The sequence below is a fragment of the Lathyrus oleraceus genome, chromosome 5 (genome assembly GCF_024323335.1).
Source record: "Lathyrus oleraceus cultivar Zhongwan6 chromosome 5, CAAS_Psat_ZW6_1.0, whole genome shotgun sequence".
Lineage (NCBI taxonomy): Eukaryota > Viridiplantae > Streptophyta > Magnoliopsida > Fabales > Fabaceae > Lathyrus > Lathyrus oleraceus.
Genome location: NC_066583.1, coordinates 258,568,914 through 258,589,847, shown reverse-complemented (window position 1 = coordinate 258,589,847; position 20,934 = coordinate 258,568,914). Strand labels below are relative to the sequence as shown.

General features: G+C 37.8%; 1 non-coding gene and 1 pseudogene across 1 annotated transcript; one reads left to right on the top strand and one right to left on the bottom strand.

Annotated features, from left to right (window-relative positions):
* Nucleotides 1-11,434: 11,434 nt before the first annotated feature.
* LOC127089411 (small nucleolar RNA R71) lies at nucleotides 11,435-11,541 on the bottom strand. Its single transcript, XR_007791010.1, has one exon. It is a non-coding gene; the product is annotated as a small nucleolar RNA R71 (small nucleolar RNA).
* Nucleotides 11,542-19,048: 7,507 nt separating this feature from the next.
* On the top strand, nucleotides 19,049-20,229 carry LOC127080080 (laccase-11-like; annotated as a pseudogene).
* Nucleotides 20,230-20,934: the final 705 nt, after the last annotated feature.

The window sequence follows — 20,934 nt, the reverse complement described above, 5'->3', positions numbered from 1 at the left end:
GACTGGTAACCCCTTGTGGCATTGACATGCACACTTCTTCATGTAGATCTCAATGCATCAAAAAATGCATTGTTTACATCCAATTGGAAGATCCATGATTTGATGGAAGTCAATGCTATCAAATTTCTCATTATTGTAATTTTTACCACATGTGAAAATGTATTAAAGACAACAACCCTTTCAACTTGATTGTACCATTTGCCTACTGGTCTAGTCTTATACCTCCCAACTATACCATTTAATTTATGCTTCATTATATAAACCCATTTGCTTCCAATAGGTTTAAATATAATGGATTAAAAAAATCTAGATTTTGTTATGTTTCAAAGCATCCAGAACATAATTCATAGCCTTGATCAAACAATCATGTTTGTTTGCTTCTCTATAACTGTTTGACTCATAAGTAGTATTCATTGACAGAGAACTTTTTTATTCTGAATTAGATAGATTTCTTAATGAATGAAAATGTTTAATAGGATAAACTATACTTGGAGTATTCTTGATCAACTGATTCTTTTGAGAGACTACATATGTGGTTTAATATATGGTTTGGCTTTTGTGTAGTTATGGTTGATCTTCTCAAGGTTTGTGGCTCAATCATGTTATCATTTGGTAGCTGAGTTTCATCTATGTGACATTGTGGTGTATTGTAATCAATATCATATATAAAATGTCTTGTTATTTGAAATTGGTCAATATTATTTGTTTTATCAGGTTCATGTTCAATGTCAGACATTATGGGTTGATCTAAATGATATGTCCATTGGAAAGGATGGTTTGGATTAAAATATGGTAAGACATGGTCATGGTGAGTTACGTGTCTTTAAATAAATATGGAATTGGTATTTAGATCCAAGAGAATGACACCTTTGACATTTTGCTTGTATCATAAGAAAATGCCCTTTCTTGCTCTATAGTCTAGCTTTCTTATATGATTTTGCAAAGTGGAGGCATATCATATGATCCAAACACCTTCAGGTCATTAAGGCCAAGATCATTGCCAAACCTATGAAAAATGTTGACTTTTTTGAAGTAAAGGTCTAGGAATATGATTTGTGAGATAAGTGGCATGTCAGACAACATAAGACCAAAACTGCTTGGGTAATTTTGACTAGAAAAGCAAGGCTTTCCCCATATTTAGAATGTGTTAGTTCTTCCTCTATGCCCTCCCATTTTTGTAGGGGCTCTCAACACAACTAGTTTGATGTTTATCATTTTGGAAGAATAAAATCCAGGCATTGAAAACTCATGTCCATTGTCTGTTATAACAACTTTAACCTTGCAATTATGCTGGTTTTCTATCATAAGAACGAATCTTTGAATAAAAGCACTAACTTCATATTTAGATTTGCAATGGATGATCAAAGTAAAATGATTGTGATCATCAAGTGCAATAATTAAATATTGGTGACCATGGATGGATTGAATGGATAAGGGATCCCAAATATCAAAATGTAATAGTTCATAACATTGAGTTGGTTTATTATTGCTAAGTTTAAATTGCATCTTTCTATGCTTTGCATAATGACATATGTCATATGCTGAATTTTTGTCTATGGTTACAAAAGGGAAAATTGGATGCAAAATAAGTTGTATTTTTTTTTTACAAATGCTCTAATTTGAAATTCCAAATGGCCTATTTGGGGATGAAAGTGGATTGAGGTTGATCTTGTGATGATGCTATGTTGGCTTAAGATGAAGTTTGTGTAGCAAGAAAATGCATTCCCTTAAGTAAATCAACTGAATCAATCATCTTCAAGCTCCTATTTTTTAGAATCAAACATTTATCATTATTAAAAGTCACCATGCAGTCAATATAAACACACAATTTTGACACTACTAGCAAATTCAAGTTAAAATCAGACACAAAGATCACATTTTGTGCAACAAATCCTAGTGAAAATTTCACAATCTGTGAGTATCTTGCTATGGCCATATGTCCATTAGGCAACCTGATATTGACTAGTATAATTTGTTTATAATCATAACAAAATCTCATACATGAACAAATATGGTCATTGTTGTACTTATGTTGGTTGAATAAGAATAGGAGACCCCGAGTAGTGGTATAAAGAGTTAACATTCTATATATCGCCTAGCCCTGCTTATGCTGATAGACTAGGGATAGAAATCTCTGACTAGTGGTTAATGAGTTATTTCATGAGAGATCGGCTATAACGGTTTTGTTAATTTGTCATAGTGTTATAGTGATAAGACCATTCATACAAGGCATCAAACATCAACAATAGAGGAATAGGGGATTCTAGAACACAACTTGACCTCTTTCGTGATATTGTTTAATCGTTTATTTACTTTTCGCACTAAAACTCGAACCTCCCTCTTTTTACTAGGTTTATATAAATTTCACATATTTTGTCTTGCTTGAAGGAAGTCCCCATGGATTCGATCTTTTTATTACTTCAACGGTATGGTACACTTGTCGAGAAGTCAACATTCTTCTTATGACGTGGGTGTTGGAGTGTTAACCTTGTAGGTCTACCCTGTAACACCGTATCGGAGATCAACACTACAAATTCTAGAGTCATACATCATCAAATAACACCAATTATGGTTCCATAAAGGAACATTGGTGCCGTCTATGAGAATTGACTACTAATTCTCGTGAAATTCCATGAATATATCATCCTTGATTCAAAACCAGATCTCTACCATAACCACCAAGGAATAGAAGTAGTAACCTCTTGTGTTGCATTGAAGATATCATCTTAATATTTAGATCTTGTTACACCTTAATTATCGGTCATCAACGAGATCCATGCTATGGTAACATCTGGAGGAAATCCCTCATCAAAGTGTCTCCTCTAAACAACGACTGATATCATATCGCAAAGCAAATATCGGTCGATGCTAGGATTCCCACACCACGAGAAGATGAATAGAGACACAAATGTTGAGTTACCATTAGTTATAATTGTCACTATCTTAAATCACACGATAAAAATATTCCTTATAAATAATGGAAGTTCATGTAATGTCCTTTACACATACACACTCGAGCAATTAGGTTTCTAGAAACTATATTTAATTCCATATAGTGGTGAAAATCTCATGGCCTTCGATGATTCAATAGCTCACATATACGGAACGATAGATCTGATATTATCATTAGGATAAGGAGAAGGCATGAGAAAGATAACTCTCATCCTCCTTGTAACTCCATGTAAGAGTGCCTTCACCGACATCCTTGGTAGATCCTTTATGAAAAGGATAGGTGTCGTGGTTTCTCCAGTCCACCTGAAGGTAGAGTACAAGATTAGCGTGAGGGAACCAGTCATGATCAACGCCTACCTGAAGAAAGCAAGGCATATTAGGGTAGTCATGATCAAAAACCTTTTCACATCTTCGTCGCTGACCGGGGAAGGTCCAGGAAGAGTCATTATGGTTTTGATATGCGTGAATATGAAGTTAAATCTATCCCGGACGGGGATTTAGAAGTTGTTCACCTTGATGATGATTCCGATCTAGCACAATAAATTACCATTTTGATCCAATATCCCCAAGATTAACACAATTTTTTTTTCATTTTCCCCATGAAATGTCCGACATTGACTCCATTATAGCACGTTGTCAATCAATGTCGACCCTAACCCCGACACGCTCCAACGAAGAAGGGGGAAACCTTCGTCAAATAATTGCTTGAAGTCGATGTTAACCCCAAAGTGAATGATACGGAATGGAATTCCCATGTCATGTATGCATGTAGAGATTACGTGGCATCCATGTAGCACACTTGAAAAGATCCAATTCACCGCCTACCCAGAGGTGACCTATCATGTATATTCAGACATATTAGAGAGAAAAATTCGTTCATGTGCGAGCAAGCCAGTCATAAAGACATTGGCCCTATAATAATATACCTCGAGCGGGGGTACGTGGGAGCAACAATCTTAAAATATGGTAGACAATGCCATCCAGAATGATACGGGGTGGCGTCTTCAATCTACCAAAACACATATTATTTCAAGGTAAATTGACTGAGAAACAACCAGATGTGGACTTATTGAAGGTGAATACCTGAAGAATCCATATTAGCGTTCCTCGATTACATAGTCAACTAAATGGGGAATCAAAGAGGCATTGTGCATGTTTCATTTATAGCCTTAATAGTGAGATACATATTCCCATTGGCTCTTTAAAATTTGAATAAATAATTTTCTAACCATGAGAAATATTATGAGTGAAAATGTTATTGTAACTCTTAGCTAGATAGTAAAGACCGCGCTCCTAACATAGACCCCTCACTCGGTGAGCACGCTCAAACCCAAGTTATAGCACCACCCTATTAGTAACTAGACACTCCAAGAGCATATGTGGTGAAGCCTTGGAGACGTCCATCAAAACCTGGACAAACCTGGGGGTAGGGAGAAGAGCCCCACCTTTTTCGGGGATGGTTCCTAGTGATGTTGGTGATAACATGAACTTTTCCTAATTTGAGCTAGTAACAACCAAACTCAGTTGTCGTTTGAATTCACACCAGTGGATACCATAAAGTATTACAAACACGTTAAATTCCATCAAAAAGAAAAAATTGATTTCAAAGATCTTAAGAGGAAACACCAATGTGACAAACTCCCGCTTGCATAAAGAATATGGTTTGAGTATGGCAATGGCAGAAACCATAAGCTAGTTCGGAGCCCAAAAGTCAATCCATCAATGACGCAAATAGCAAAGTAGAAAGACCATGAAGAAATTAAGCAAATGATGTCATACACAAAGACGTAAGTAAAAGCATCGAAGAAAAAGGTAATATATAAATACTATTGTTCTTGTAAAGGCATAACACCATGCTCATATTACAAATGAAGCAATAAAAGAAAATAAAAAGAAATCAATCTCCTCCACCCTGGGATATTGCACCAAGGTTATCCTCTAAAGCCCCGTCCCAAACAACCTTGAATGAGTTTAGTTCCGAGCAGAGAAGAGAGGTATTTTGGCAAAGCTTTTCCATATGGTCAATTGTTGATCGAAGGCCCATACACATTCTTTAGAGTTTGTTGAAGGGACGCACTGACCTTCTTCCTCAGCTCCGCCACCCAGTCATCACATGCCTTGATAACGCGAAAATGTATCGTATCTTTGGCTCCATATGCATTGCTTTTTACTTGATTAACAATTATTATTACGCAATATTTTATGTTTATTGCAGGTATTTATCGAATAAAAGGTTTATGAGCAATCAAAGTGGAAAATAGCAAAAAGGAAAGAAAAGGAGAAGAAAATGGAGAAAAATATAGATAATAGGCCACCACACCAAATGAGCTTATGGCGCCCATCACCTAGATGTGTTGCGTCCGCCACATGAACTAAAGAGGGTGGTGGGGCCCGCCACCAAGTGTGAAGAGGTTGTGGGGCTCAACTCTAAAATTGTGGCGCTCACCACGGAGTCAAAGGATAGGGTTGTGGCAACCGCCACAACCTAGTCTTCCCTACTTTTTCTCCATGATTCTAGCCACGAATCCACTCACCTTCGGCTACAAATTAGGGATGTGAAAAATATATAAGGATGGTAGTTTTCTACACGCTGTCTCTCTCTCTCTTCTTCTAGTTTTCAATCGACGAATAATTTTTTAGTCAGATAGTATTTTCTTTTAGTTTCCTAAGCAGTTTTTCCTACTTTGTAACAGTGATAGTTTCTCTACATCGGGGACTATTGCAACTTATTATTTACGCATTTGAATTCAATTGTAACGGTTACTCATTGTCAAAGCCTGCTAACATTATTTTAATTGAAGAATCAAGATTCAGTTCCAGTTCTCGATTCGTAATCCAGGTTTTATTTTGATTGCTAATTTAATTATTTATGCCTTATTGAATGTTTGATTTTCCAAGTACCATGTTTGTTACCGAATCCATGTTCGGCTAAACCCTTAGGTATCAGTATGTAAAGACCGTCGAAACGACGAGATTCATAAATAATTGGTGTTAGTTTTTATAAAAACTTATTTTTCTGATTTTTGTAAGACCCCAATTTTGACCCTAAGATCCCTCATGCAATCTCATCATATGTATTTTTAGCACTGGGATCATACCCATGCACCCTCCTCACCCCTCTTTCATTGGATTTGTTTTGGGAGAGATCACCAAGCACCATGTGATTGTATCATACTTGTATTTTATCATTTTACTAACCAAAATACCAAAAATATGTCTTTGCATTTGCCTAACTCTTTTGTAGGTAGGGCGTGATCACCCTTGATCTATCAAGTTCACATCTAGGGTTTAAGACCCTCATTGCCAAGAGAACAACCAAGGAATGATCCACAATGGCTCTAAGAATCATGTATTAGTCCCAATGATCTCTACATGTTATTTTTATCAAGCATTCTTCAAGAGTTTGGAGTTGATTTGTCTTGGAAACCCTAGTTCATATGGGTATCTTGAGTAACTTCTTTAACAAGTTTCTTCACCAATTGATCAAATTTCTAAAGGGGCACTTAAAAATTCAATATTATGCATATATGAGCTACTATGAGCCTAACAAGTTAAGAGAATTGTAAGTTATTAAGTTGGTTGATGGTGGTTGGCTAGATGAATTCATCTGATCAAAACTAGGTCCCCCTAGACCATATCTCCTACAATTTGCATCATATGAAAATGATTCCAAGATGAAAGTTACTCTAAATTACATTCCAAACAACTTTCATGTTGAGGTCTAAAGCTAATTTTGCTTGAAAAGTCATTTTCTATGTTGAAACATTATAGGTCATTTTGTCTAAACCCTATTATGAAAATCAACTTCCCAAGGGCATAACTTGCTCAATTTTTATGAGATGAAATATTTCTAAGTTGCAAAATAAAATTCAAGATGCCTACTATAACTTTTATGTTTGGAGTGAGAGCTAAATCAACTTTTATGAGCATGTGATATGAGGGTACATTATAAGTCATTTTGGACCAATACCATTGAACAAGTGATTTTTCTCAACTTCAAAAATGCATAACTCACTCATCCAAAATCCAAACGAGGTCACATTTATGACCATTTTGAAGGTTTTTGAAATATATACAACTTTTATTAAGACACTTTTCTCATTTGGAGTTCACATAAAAAGTTAGGCAAGGTGGAATAATTGAACATGTGGCTTGACACTTAGAAAATATTTTGGCATGTTGAAATTTCCAAACTTCCACCTTAAAATTCACCGTGATATAAGTTCCAATTGGAAAAGTGTTCAACATAAGAGTTGTCTTGATCTAAGCTTTCCAAAGAGTCATAATTCATTCATTTTGGACAAAGTTTGAGGGGTATGCGCATGGCTTAAACAGGGATGTATCAGTTGGCAAGATTCATGCTTCAAATATTCAAATAACTTTGCCTTGCAATCCAAGCTTCATGCATACCTCATTTCAGTTGATTATGGACCTTTTTGCTTTGCTTCATGGGCCTGCACACGCCCATGCAAGTATGTACATTGCATTGCCAAATTCGGAAGTAATTTCAAGTGTGCAAATAACACTCATCTTTTGCTATAAATAAAGGTCCAATGCTTCAGTTTCAGGGACCTTGCGCGCCAGCTTTGAATCCCTAGCTCCAAAACCTCACAATTTAAAGGAAAACCTTAAAAATTTCAATTGAAATTTGAGTTTGAATCTCACTGTTTAGAGATTCACAAACTCCAGGATCCAAAGATTTGCATTACTCTTAAGCCACTTCCACAAGTTCCATAAGCAAGATCAAGCACGAATTGAAGCAAAAGAGATCTATTTCAGCACAACATTGAAGGTATTTTTCCAGATTTATCTTCTCTTTGATTCTCGCTCAATTCTCATCAATTCTCTTGGATCTTTGGTTGTCTGAAGTCCTACCAATATAGGCAAGAAGATTTAGTTGCTTTGAGGTTAAATCGAAGCAACTCAATTGACACACCTCAAAATTCAACTCCACGTATCTCTCTATATATTTGGAGTTAGGTTAAATTGAGGTGATATTTATGATCTACACCATTTTTTCTTTAAGATAATGTCCTCCTTTTTCATTTATGATATGGTGATGATTGAACCAGTCCGGCCAGGGTCATCGGAGAATATGATCGGCCTTTGGCTCCGGCGATGAGCTGGAAGTGTTCAGAGCCATTGATTTATTTTAATACGTTTTAATCTGGAACGCTCATTCTGATTACCTTTGTGAGTTTGACTTGTGTTGTTGGACCTTGGTCAAAGTTTGATTTGACTTTGTTAGGTTAAGATCATTGGATTTAGGGGATTGATGGAAGGTACATTCCATATCCCAAAATGAATGAATGATCTTAACTTGGTAAAAGTCCTCCTTTATCCAATTCGAATTTGATCCATTTCTCTTCCCTCTTCATCTCATTCCCCTTTTTTATGCATTCATGTCATGGACCTATGATATCTCAATATCCTAAGGCTAGTTGATTGTAAAATCAACATAAATATGGATGAGATTAAGTCCCCCACTTTGCATACTCTTTTTGTGTGTGGTATGTTTCATGAGCATAGTTCATCATAATATGTCTCTAACATGCATTAACACCAAAATTCTATTGCCCGACCTCAAATAGTTGTGACTTCTACATAAGTCCAATTACGATTGCTTAACATAACATTAAATTTTGACACAAAAGGCATATCATTATAGTTAGTGAGATTGTAAGTCTCCCCTCTTTCATGGTATTGTGTGGAAACTTAGCCTTTTTTCCTTCCTTTGGAAGATGTCTTGGTTCAAGGATTCACGCTTGTGATAAGTGGGTTGAGTGTTCTCCAAAGAATGACTTAAAATAAAAAGCAATGCAAAAGCAATACTAACTTCTAGCTCATTAACAACTAACATTTAATTTCAAGTCATTTACTTTTAATGCAATTTAATTTTTCTGCTTTATTCATTTGCCATTATTCATACCATTCAAATTGTTTATGTTAATGTCACTTTCACTTTGTCCACTTGGACCATATTTTGTGATATATTTTGTTTGTGTATATTGTGTTTGTTTGTGTGGTCTTTGACCATTAATGTATATAATAAGAACAAAAACCCTAGAAATATCTTGTGTGGACTGTTGGTTTAATCTGAGATAATTGGACTTAGAATTTAGGAAACACTCTCTATGCAAAGGACTTGGCAAATGGCAACCTTCATGTAACCAAGTGCTTGTGAGTTGAAACTTCATTTGATACAATATTGAAGATCCATCTGAGTTCATCTGCAACATGATCTTTATGAAGTTGTTATTTTGAACCTGTGACTTATGCCATCCTTTGAAGTTATCTATTACATGGGTAAAACTTCAAGAAGATAATGGGGTTGCTAAGCTTGGATGTGGCTATCTTTATTTGATGCCTTGCTCTTCAACTTGCTATTTGTGTATTATTTATGGCTTGATTCAAAAGTCCAACGGAAATCTGGGTTTCTATATTGCATTTTTGTTTATTGGATTGTAGCCCATTGGTCAGATCTTTTCAACTCTCAACTTTTAAACTTGTGCTTAGGATTAGTATCTTCATCTCCTCCCCACTTCTTTAATTTCAAAATATCTCCCTCTTTTTAAAATCTTCTTTACTTGTGTTTGTTGATTTCTAAACTTTGATCATTTTTTTGCAAATTAGAAACTTTGGCCTTATGCCATTGCATTTTTAAACTAATTTTCTTAAACCAAACTTTGTAAATAAACTTAACTATACTTGACTTAAAATTTCAAAAGCCAAATACAACTAACACCCATTCAAACCATGTTTAGGCCTTTGTGCCTTTCAAACTTAAATTTTTGTTAAAAGCAATGCACTCACTTTGAAATTGATATCACGAACTACGAGGTTTTGATCCCTCATTTTCATGTTGGTATGTAGGCACAAGTCCGAAGGTCTTGTTAAATACAAAAAATATAATTAATGAATTCTTTTCTCATCCCCACACTCTTTTTTTATTTGTAAACATCATTTGTAAAAAAACACATATGCACACAAAAAAGGGCTCCCTAGGAGTACCTAGGACACTTTGGGTGCTAACATCTTCCCTCTGTGTAACCAACCCCCTTACCTGTAATCTCTGAAATTTTATTAGTTTTGATTTGAAAACTTCTTATCATTTGGGTTTTGTTCGTACTTTTCCCTTTTCCATTGGAAACAATAAAAGCGCGGTGGCGACTCTTGTTTATTTGACGTCTAGCTTATCCATAACTTGATGATCATGAATTTACCGCTACAATTTTAGTTTCTTATTTTAATCAAACTATTTTTCATACGAGAGTATAAAACAATCTAAGGTTACGGTCAACAAGAACGAGAGTTTGAGGTTTTAACTAGATAGCTGAAACTAGGCATTAATCCTAAACACAGTGAGAGTACTTTAGGATTAATTAGACTTTATTCATATTCAAAAATTACTTTTAAATTCAAAATGAGACCGCGAGAGCAAAGCATTCTGGTTTAGGAGTATGGTCAGAGTCAATAAAAACGAGAGTGTGAGACTAAGTCCTTTTTATAAATAATTTTTACTGAAGAATATTTTAACCAATAAGATTACACCAACTATCTATCGAATCCCTGAAGTTTGATGCATTATATACCGATATCCCCTTTATCACATATCTTTATCAATATTCTATTTTACGTTATAGTTATTTCTCTTCATCCCTCCAATCTTAGAATGATCATCATCCTTAGATTTACATAGCAACATTAGATAACGACATGTTCGATTATTAGTCCTTGTGGGTTCGATAATCTTTAAAACTACGCGATAGGACTGTGCACTTACAGTCACGATTCCCATAGACTTACTAAGTTGTGACCAATTTTTTGGCGCCGTTGCCAGGGACTAATTTAGTCGATATCGTAACTCCAGTGTTTCCCAGTATAGACTAAGGCAAATAATTCTTTTTCCCTTTCTACATTTGTCGAGTGTATGCCAAGTACTTGCTCTCAAGGCGAGAAATTAAAGCTATAGTTCGACAAACCTGAGCGTTATCTTAGATTAGAATGTCGTATACGAGACTTGATACGAGAACATCGTACCAAGCTAAATCTTCCTGACCTTAACATCCCTATTTTTGAATTAGTTATTCAACTAGAGATGGCCGAAGGAGTGCAAAACCGTCCTCTTAAGTACTATGCAATCCCTTTGCAGGATGAACCACATAACAACATTGATGCCCCTGCCATCGAGGCCAAAAAATTTGAGCTAAAACCTTCGTTGTTGTCAGCCGTACAACAAAACCAATTTTCAGGTAGTCCCATAGAGGACCCGAACCTACATTTGTCAGTGTTTTTGCAATACGCAGACATAGTGAAAGCGAATGGTGTCAGCCCAGAAGCTATAAGACTACGTATTTTCCCATTCCCATTAAGAGATAGAGCTAGAGCTTGGCTCCAGTCTCTACCATCCAACTATGTCACTACGTGGAACGAGTTAAAGAAAGTTTTCTTAGCCCGATATTTCCCACCTAGTAAGACGGCTATGCTAAGAGTCCAAATTAATGGCTTTAAACAAAAAGACACTGAATCACTTTTTGATGCTTGGGAGAGATACAAAGACATGATGAGGCTTTTTCCACATCACGGTCTAGAAGAATGGTTGATCATCCATACCTTTTACAATGGTCTCTTGTACAACACAAGATTGACAAAAGACGTCGTCGCAGGTGGCGCACTGATGGATAAACCCTACAATGAGGCCTATCAACTCATCGAAAGTATGGCCCATAATTATTACCAGTGGGGAAGCGAAAGAACCTCTGTAGATAAACCTCCAAAAAAAGATGGCATGTACGAATTGAGCAGTCTTGACCATGTTAACTCCAAGGTAGATGCTCTTACTCAAAAGATAGACAACTTGACCATAACACATGCAACCACCATGGTTGCCGTTGCACCAAACTGCGAGATATGCGGAGTTCAAGGGTATGCTGCCCTAAAATGTCAACTCTTGATAGGAACCTCCACAGACCAGGTGAACTATGCTCAAGGAAACCCTCACTCAAACACCTATAACCCAGGTTGGAAGAACCATCCTAACTTTTCATACAAAAACAACAATGCATTGTATGCACCTAACTAAACACCTGTTGTACCACCAAGATATCATAAATCTGCCACAAATACTCAAAATGCTCCTAGGAAGTCAAACCTAGAAATAATGATGGAAAACTTCATAGCTACCCAAGCCCAAACAAGTAAGTATTTTCTAAATCAAAACATACACACTAGTGAGCAAATCAAGCAGTTAGCAAACAAGGTAGACGCATTAGCCACCCACAACAAAATGTTGGAAACACAAATCTCACAAGTGGCTCAACAACAAGCACATACTGCTGCTCCTGCAGGCACATTTCCTGGACAGTCGCAACCAAACTCGAAAGTTCATGCAAATGCTATTATACTACAAAGTGGGACAGAACTAGACGGGCTGACCGACCCTAGAAATCAAAACCCATCCATGCATCAAGACCCTGGAAAGGAAACTGAGAAGGAAGACGCTCAAAAGGAAGATAAAAACGAGGAGGCCGTAGAGAAAGAAGAACCTTATGTGCCTCTACCACCGTATAAACCCCATATCCCTTATCCTCAAAGACTTGTTAAATCTAAAAGTGTAGGGCAATTAAAAAAATTCGTAGAGCTTCTAAAACAATTGAAATCACAATACCCTTTATAGAAACCATCATTAAAATGCCCTCATATGCTAAGTTTCTCAAAGAAATCTTATCTAACAAGAAGAAGACAGAGGATAACGAAAGCGTTACACTTACTCCTGAGTGTAGCGCCATAATACAAAACAATATGCCTCCTAAGCTGAAAAACCCAGGTAGTTTCTTCATACCTTGTGTAATCGGAAAGTTTGTCATCGACAAAGTACTATGCGACTTAGGAGCCAGTATTAGTTTAATGCCCTTGTCCATATGCGAAAGGTTGAAAATGGGAGAACTAAGACCTATGAGGATGTCCGTACAACTTACGGATCGTTCTGTTAAATTTCCCGTAGGTATGCTAGAAAACATTCTGGTACGCATAGGACAATTCTATATCCCTTGGAAACAATAAAAGCGCGGTGACGACTCTTATTTATTTGACGTTTAGCTTATCCATAGCTTGATGGTCATGAATTTATCGCTATAGAAATTAAGTGGCGACTCTGCTCGAGAGTAGTCTCTAGTGGGTCTAGACTACTTTTTTGTGTGTGTATAATTGTATATATATTTGATGTATGTGTATTTGTTTGTGTGATATAGTCTGTTTGTTGTACTTGGTGATCTCTAAGTGGTGAGATAAGTTCTAACCCGAACTTGAGTGCAATTAAGATATGCGGATGGCATAGTCATGTTCGACTTGTGTGGAGTAGTCCTTAACAAGTTGGCTTGAGACCCATCTACTCAGTGGAGACCCTTTTGGATTTGGGAATGTCACACAAGTATTTGTGGTTAGGCATTACTATCTCTAATTTGGGGTATGAGAAGCTGAGGATTATAGAACATTTAACCCCTCTTGGCCTATTTAGGACGTAGTGCGGAGACTGTTCAAGTGTAGACTTGATAACAGTTGTTATGCGATACTACACTCCGACGAGTTTCTCTTGAGAATATTATGGGTTGATGAGTCAGTCATCCTAACCTGTAATATCCGATAGATGGAATTAAGACTCTGGGAACTTTTTAGAACATGATCTACAGGTTTTTATCCTTAGTTCACTCCTTTAGGATGGTTCTTACCCAGACTCCATGCTCGTAACTTACAACAAACCCTTGATTCTTGGTTGATTCAATCAAGTCTTGTCAATATCAATGGAACTTGGGTGTCGATAAAGTGTAAACCATAATCCACCAAAATGGATGATTGATCTTTACAATGACTTGATTCATCCCTGGACCTTTGTTTGTTCGCCTTGTATATGATCCTTTATTTGTGATTGTTGCATTCATGAATTCATACGCATCATAACATTCATCACACGAAAATTTCAAGGAACTCAGGTGTTATTTGCAAATATTTTCAGACCATGGATTATGGACGAGGGAACACTAAGAAGTACAGTTTCAAATGTCCAGACTTGAAAGAGTTAAGGAAGCTAGCATCTTTTGTATTATATCCTTTGGACTTCAAACAACACCATGGGAAGCTTCTGTCTATCTTGTCAGCTGATGTGGTTGAAGGACTTTTGAGTGTATTAGTGCAGTTCTATGACCCTCTCTACTGTTGCTTCACTTTTCCGGATTATCATCTTGTGCCTACGTTGGAGGAGTATGCCCATCTTTTGGGAATACCTGTCTCTAAAAAAGTGCCATTTAGTGGATTGGAAGAGATTCCCATATCTCATCTTATGGTTGAAGCTCTTCACTTGAATAAGTCTGAGATAAAGGCTCATTGGGTGAAGAATGGAGGATTGTTTGGGTTTCCTTTTGATTTCCTCATCAAGGAAGCTACTGCCTTTGCTCAAGTCGGTAGTGTGGATGATTTCGAAGTTATCTTTGTGCTACTCATCTATGCATTAGCTTTGTTCCCTAACATCAACGGTTTTGTTGATGTTAATGCCATTAGAATTTTCTTGATTGGGAATCCTGTGCCTATTCTGTTAGGTGATATGTACTTCTCTTTGCATCTAAGGAGTTCTAAAGGTGGTGGAACGATTGTCTGTTGCATTCCTCTTCTGTACAAGTGGTTTATTTTGCACTTGCCTCAGACACCTGCTTTTATAGAGAACAAACAATGTCTACGGTGGTCTCAGAGACTTATGTCTCTCACTAATGATGATATAGTTTGGTATGATTCTTCTTTGAGCATTTTGGAGATTATTTATTATTGTGGTGAGTTCTCTAATGTGCCTCTCATTGGTACACAAGAAGGAATTAACTACAACCCTGCTCTGGCTCGTCGTCAGCTTGGGTTCCCCTTGAGAGACAAACCTAATAACACTTTGTTAGAAGGTCTTTTCTATCGAGAGGGTAAAGATCCCCAACATTTGAAGCAGAAGATTGTTCATGCTTGGCATAATGTGCATAGGAAAGGAAGATCTGAGCTTGGTCTGTGCAATTGTGTAGCTTTGGAAGCTTACACTCTTTGGGTGAAAAAGAGAGCTTTGGAGTTGAAGATGCCTTATCCTTGTGAGAGACCTATGTCTATGGTTGTGATTGGGCCATTAACTCTCCCTAACTAAGATGTAGAGGAGTTGGAAGATGCACTCGCCAAGATGAAACAAGAAAAGGATATATGGGAAGAGCATTTCCGTGCTTTGAGGAAAAAGCATGAGAAGTTGCAGCTTGAGTCTAAGGACAAAGATGCACTTAGAGCTACTTGAAGACCGAGCGATAAAGAGACAGAGAGAGCTAAAGGTTTCACCTTCCTCTAGTATGCCTCAGCCTTCCGTTGCTTGGAAGAAGATTGTTGATCAACTTGTCCTCGAGAAGACTCAGATGAAAGCTTCCTTTGAGACTGAGATCCGACGCATTCGAAGGAAGTACGCGCCTATAGCCAGATCTTCTGACATTGTTAGGGATCCTTATGATGACTAGTGTCCTTTTCTATTGTATTTTTCATTTGGTTTCTGAAATTGTACTCAGTGTAATCCTTACAATTATGTAAATAAAAGAGATTTTTATGGTCATATTAAATTGTTGCAATTATTGTTATATATATATTTGCAAATAATATAGTAAGTTCCTTGAAAATAAAAATAATCAAGTATCACATTTCATGCATCATTTTCATAAGTAGGTTTCTCTTTCGCCGGATGTCTCATTGGTGTTTCTTCTGTGCTTCAGCCAAGCTGACTCATCGATACAATACTCGCGCCAATCACTCCAGAATCATGGAACATCTTGAGCAAGAGAATAGAGACCTGAAAGAGGAGATTGCTCGCCTGATTGCCATGATGGAGTCAGTGTTGGCTGCTCAGAGTCAGTCTTCTCCAATGCCTACAACTCCTCATCCTCCTCAGAGAACTGTCATTTCTGAGGTGGCTACCTCTATTGTTCCTGCAACTGTAGCTCACTTTGTAGCTCACATGTCTACCGGATTCCCATGGGGAATGCCGCCAAGTTTTGTGCCTGAAGGCTTTGCACCTACGTTTGCTTCTATGCCGACATCTAGCCCGGTCATGTCTGTGCCGCCACCTGTTGTGCATACCCTGCCTCGTGTAGAAGACATCATCTATCATTCCGAGCCATCTGAGGGCCCGTGTGTGTATGAGAAGATGGATGAGATGAAGGATCAATTCCCTGAGCTGCGCAAGGAGTTGAAAACTTTGAGAGGTAAAGACTTGTTTGGGAAGAGTGCTACAGAACTGTGTTTGGTCCCAAATGTGAAGATTCCGGTGAAATTCAAAGTGCCTAACTTTGAAAAATACAAAGGGCATACCTGTCCACTCAGTCATTTGGTGATGTATACCCGAAAGATGTCTACTCAAACAGATGACGATCAGCTTTTGATCCATTATTTTTAAGACAGTTTGACCGATGCCGCTCTGAGGTGGTACATGGGGTTGGATAGTGCGAGCACCCGCGCATTCAACGATTTGGGTGAAGCATTTGTGAACAAGTATAAATATAATGTTGATATGGCTCACGATAGAGATCAATTGAGATCGTTGTCTCAGAAAGACAAGGAGACATTCAAGGAGTATGCACAGAGATGGAGAGAACTTGTTGCTCAGATTACCCCTCCTTTAGAGGAAAAGGAGATAACTAAGATTTTTCTTAAGACCCTGAGCTCATTTTATTATGAGCGGATGATTTCCAGTGCCCCCAGTGACTTTGCCGAAATGGTAAACATGGGGATGAGGCTAGAAGAAGGTGTCCAAGAAGGACGGTTGTCTAGAGAGGAGGTGTCATCCAGCAAGAGGTATGACAACAGTTTCAGTAAGAAGAAGGATAGTGAAGCTAATGCAGTGATCAGTGGGAGGTGTCATACCCCGATTTTGGTCCTAAATCTTTTATGTTTGTTTGGCATGCTTGGCCTAACTTTACTTTGGTTTTGTATGAGGATTGTGGTTTTGATCCAGAGTCATGGTGTTGTGATTGTGGATACATCTATGGTCTGGGTCATCTGAACAACCAAGTTTCTTGTGTTTCTAGCCACTTGCCAGTCTTGTTATTGGTTCATGGATACTATGCCAAAACCCTAACCTTATGGTCTCATTTCAGGGTCTTGTTCATATACATTATCAGTCAAGTTTTTTTTTTTTCTTTTTTTTTTCTTTGCAAAAGTCAAACATTCAAGCCAATTGTGAAACCAATTTCAACCATTTGTTAATCCATTTCAAATTATTTCATGTCATTGTTTAAACCAGTACATATGATTCCATACAAGAAAAATACAAAAAATGGACACTTTGACCAATTGTTGACTTTGGTCAACTTTGACCAAAGTCAACCCAAATTCCCTAAACCCAAAAATTTCCCCATAATTATAAATTCAATGTCCCTTTACAAGAAAAATACAAAGAAAGGAGAATTTTGACCATTTGTTGACTTTAGTCAACAGTTGACTTTTTGGTCAACTTTGACCAAAGTCAATCTTCCTTCTTTTTACTCTCTTAAACCTAATCTAATCCACTTTAGCCTTTGTTCACCATCCAAGAGGCTTATGTGATGAATTTGACTTTGTATCTTCTTGGCCAAGAAACTTCTCTTTGTTAACCTCATGTGCATTTTGGTTGGACTTGTCCCTTTGGTTTGGCCAAACCTTGCTTCTGCATGGCTTAAATGGGCTGACAGTCACTACAACCAAATATCACAGTTGCACTGGACATCACACTTACATTGGCCAAAGATGATGCTCGAGTTTGGTTTTGGTTTCACACGAATAACATGTTGTCATTAAGATTCCTGCAGCAGCCATGAAACATCAGCAGCAGGCAAAACCAAATAGCACATGGCCATGAACTTCCAACAGAAACAGGACAATGATGCACAACTTGAGATAACGGTTAAGTTACCTTGATCATCACCACATAGCCTTTGATTTCGATCAATCCAACTGGAGTTGAACTTGCAGTCACCAACACCCTTCTCCACTGGGAACATTTATTTGCTGACTCAAGCCATCCTGCACCAAACTTGAGCCACAATTAACAATAGGTGACAGTAAGGTACAAGGCATTATGTTCCAGTTCATACAATACAAACCAGACCTGCTACATGCAGTGAGCAACAACACTGGAAGTGTAAGGAGCAACTAACAACAAGCCATGGTAAATCATCAACAAGCTCTACTCATTGAATTGTCAAGCTATGCACATACTAGCCTACACCAATAAAACCAGTTCAGATTTGTTATAAAGCATAATAATTCAACTGAACTTATGCCAATTAGGGCCATTTGACAATCAACAGCATACACTGACCTACAGGATTGCACCAATACTAGCTGCACACCGTGCCAGGCCTTGGAGTGTGTTAGCCTATCATCTTGTTAGCAAAGCCATCAGTTGTGACAATAAAGACCAAGTCATACATAACCACCACTCTCATGAGCTGTAGTGTGAAAACCATTATGCATCAAGGAGTACTTTACCTGCTGCTGCAGTACTGAACCAAATGGAGTTAACCTGCTGCATAATTGCTTGAAATTAATTCACACCCTCTGATATTCCAAATGCAATGCATAACAATTGGTTTAGGCCTGCAGAACAACACAATCTGCAGCATGACAGCAGTTCATCCATGTCCATAATAAAATCCTACAGCAAGGTAAGTATTGGCAGCACATCAACAACAACAAGATGCAGTGCTCATGTTGATGTTGCATGCCTGAAATGGCATTCATCTGCAAAATGCATGGCAACCTGAAATAAAATCAACAGAAAATCAGATGGGATTTGCTTGCATTAGCTCAATGGAGTTCCACCTGCATCATGTTGCAGCAAACCAAAGCCATGCTAGCATCTAACTGCTTCAACCCAGCCTTAAAAATCTGCATTGGAATAACACAGTCCATTACAGTTCAAAGAATCATGGAAGGTGGTTGCAATGCAATAAGGACATTCACATACACATGTACTTTTCAGCAACCACAACACCATGTTGGATGCACAAACCAATTCAGCAAACAAGAAGACCAACCTTTACCCTGCTGAACTGGCCCTGCATTTACCACAAACAGTTACCAAGTCTAAAATCCTGTTGTCCTGAACTGTGAACTACTAACACAATGAGTTTACTTGGATTTGAAAGCAAGGGAACAAAATGGGATTGCCACCAAATATGTCAGATGCACATACAATCAATGGAAAACCAGGACCACTATTTCCTTGTTTTGAAAAGCATACATTTGCAATGGAGGTAGAGCAAGGGAAGACATACCTCATGAGAATCATCAACGCTGCACTCAACGACGAGCTTTTCTTTGCCATTGCGGGTCACAACATGACAGTAGTGGAGGTTGATGCTGTTTATACAAAACCATTCACCACTCAGGCCATACTAATTGCTCCTGGTCAAACCACAAATGTTCTGGTTCGTGCCAACCATGTTGCTGGCAGGTACTTCATGGTTGCCAAGGCTTTTATGGATGCTCCAGTTTCAGTTGACAATAAAACTGCTACGGCTATATTTCAATACAAAGACATACCAAACACTGTCCTACCCGTCCTCCCACAGTTGCCAGCTAGCAATGACACGGGTTTTGCTTTGAGTTACAACAAGAAATTGAAGAGTTTGAACTCTGCTAAGTTCCCTGCAAATGTTCCTCTCAAAGTTGATAGAAACCTCTTTTACACTATTGGTTTAGGGAAGAATTCTTGCCCTACATGCCTCAATGGAACCCGGTTTCTTGCTTCCATAAACAATGTATCTTTTGTGATGCCTCAAATTGCGCTTCTCCAAGCTCACTACTTCGATATCAAGGGTGTTTTCAGAGCTGATTTTCCTGATCATCCTCCAACTCCTTTCAACTATACCGGTGCACCATTAACAGCCAATCTCGCATCTTTAACAGGCACAAGAGTAAACAAGATTTCCTTCAATTCTACCGTGGAGCTGTTTTTGCAGGATACAAATCTCCTCACAGTTGAATCACATCCATTTCATCTTCATGGATATAACTTTTTGTTGTTGGAACTGGTATTGGTAATTTCGATCCAGCTAAAGACCCTTCTAAATACAACTTGGTGGATCTTGTTGAAAGGAACACAGTTGGGGTTCCCACAGGTGGTTGGACAGCAATTCGTTTCGAGCAGACAATCCAGGTGTCTGGTTCATGCGTGGTCATAGTGAAGTGCACATCCCAAAAGTCAAACCAAGCTCACCATTTTTTTTACTGTGGTAAAAAAGGGACACATTAATCAGTCAAATTGCAAGAACCTAAAGTGCAAAACTATTAACCAACAGTCAGAGGGCAAAGTCCAAAAACATCCCAAATTGGTATGAGGTCAAAGCAGAGAAGAAAGTTTGTGAAGGATACGTTTTCTTGAATCTAACATGGAAAAGGTCAATCCAATTTCTGAGCATCCAAAGTGCTTTGCAGAGTTACTTTTGAACACAAGGGCACCAATTTGTAACCCTAATTCACAGAATATAAATAGGGAGAATGAATCAGTAAAAAAAAAAAGACCTAGAGGCGAAGAGATTTCAAAGAAGAAAAAACCTAATCCTAAAGGAAGAGCAAACCAGCACTTGAAGAGGCGAAGGAAAAGGTTCGACTGTCACCTGAGCTGTCATCTTCATCAAAGGTCCGAGGGTGAGCTTCCTGTTTTGTAATAGCCTTTGTTTTTCTTGTTTGTTTGAGAGGGATTCGGTGAGGCCGTGATGAGAGAGAGGTTTGAGAGATAGATGCGAGCGATTTCTGAGAGCAGGGAGAGGTTTTCGCCTGAGAGAGTTTGAGAGAGAGTGAGGAAGACGATAGCGTTGGAGACGAGCTTCTGCTGTTTCCATTTCCTTTTTTTTCTTTTTTTCTTTTTTTTAATTTTTAATTAATTCTTTTTACTATTTAATTTATTTTGTTTTTAATACAAAAATCAGAAAATGTTTATAT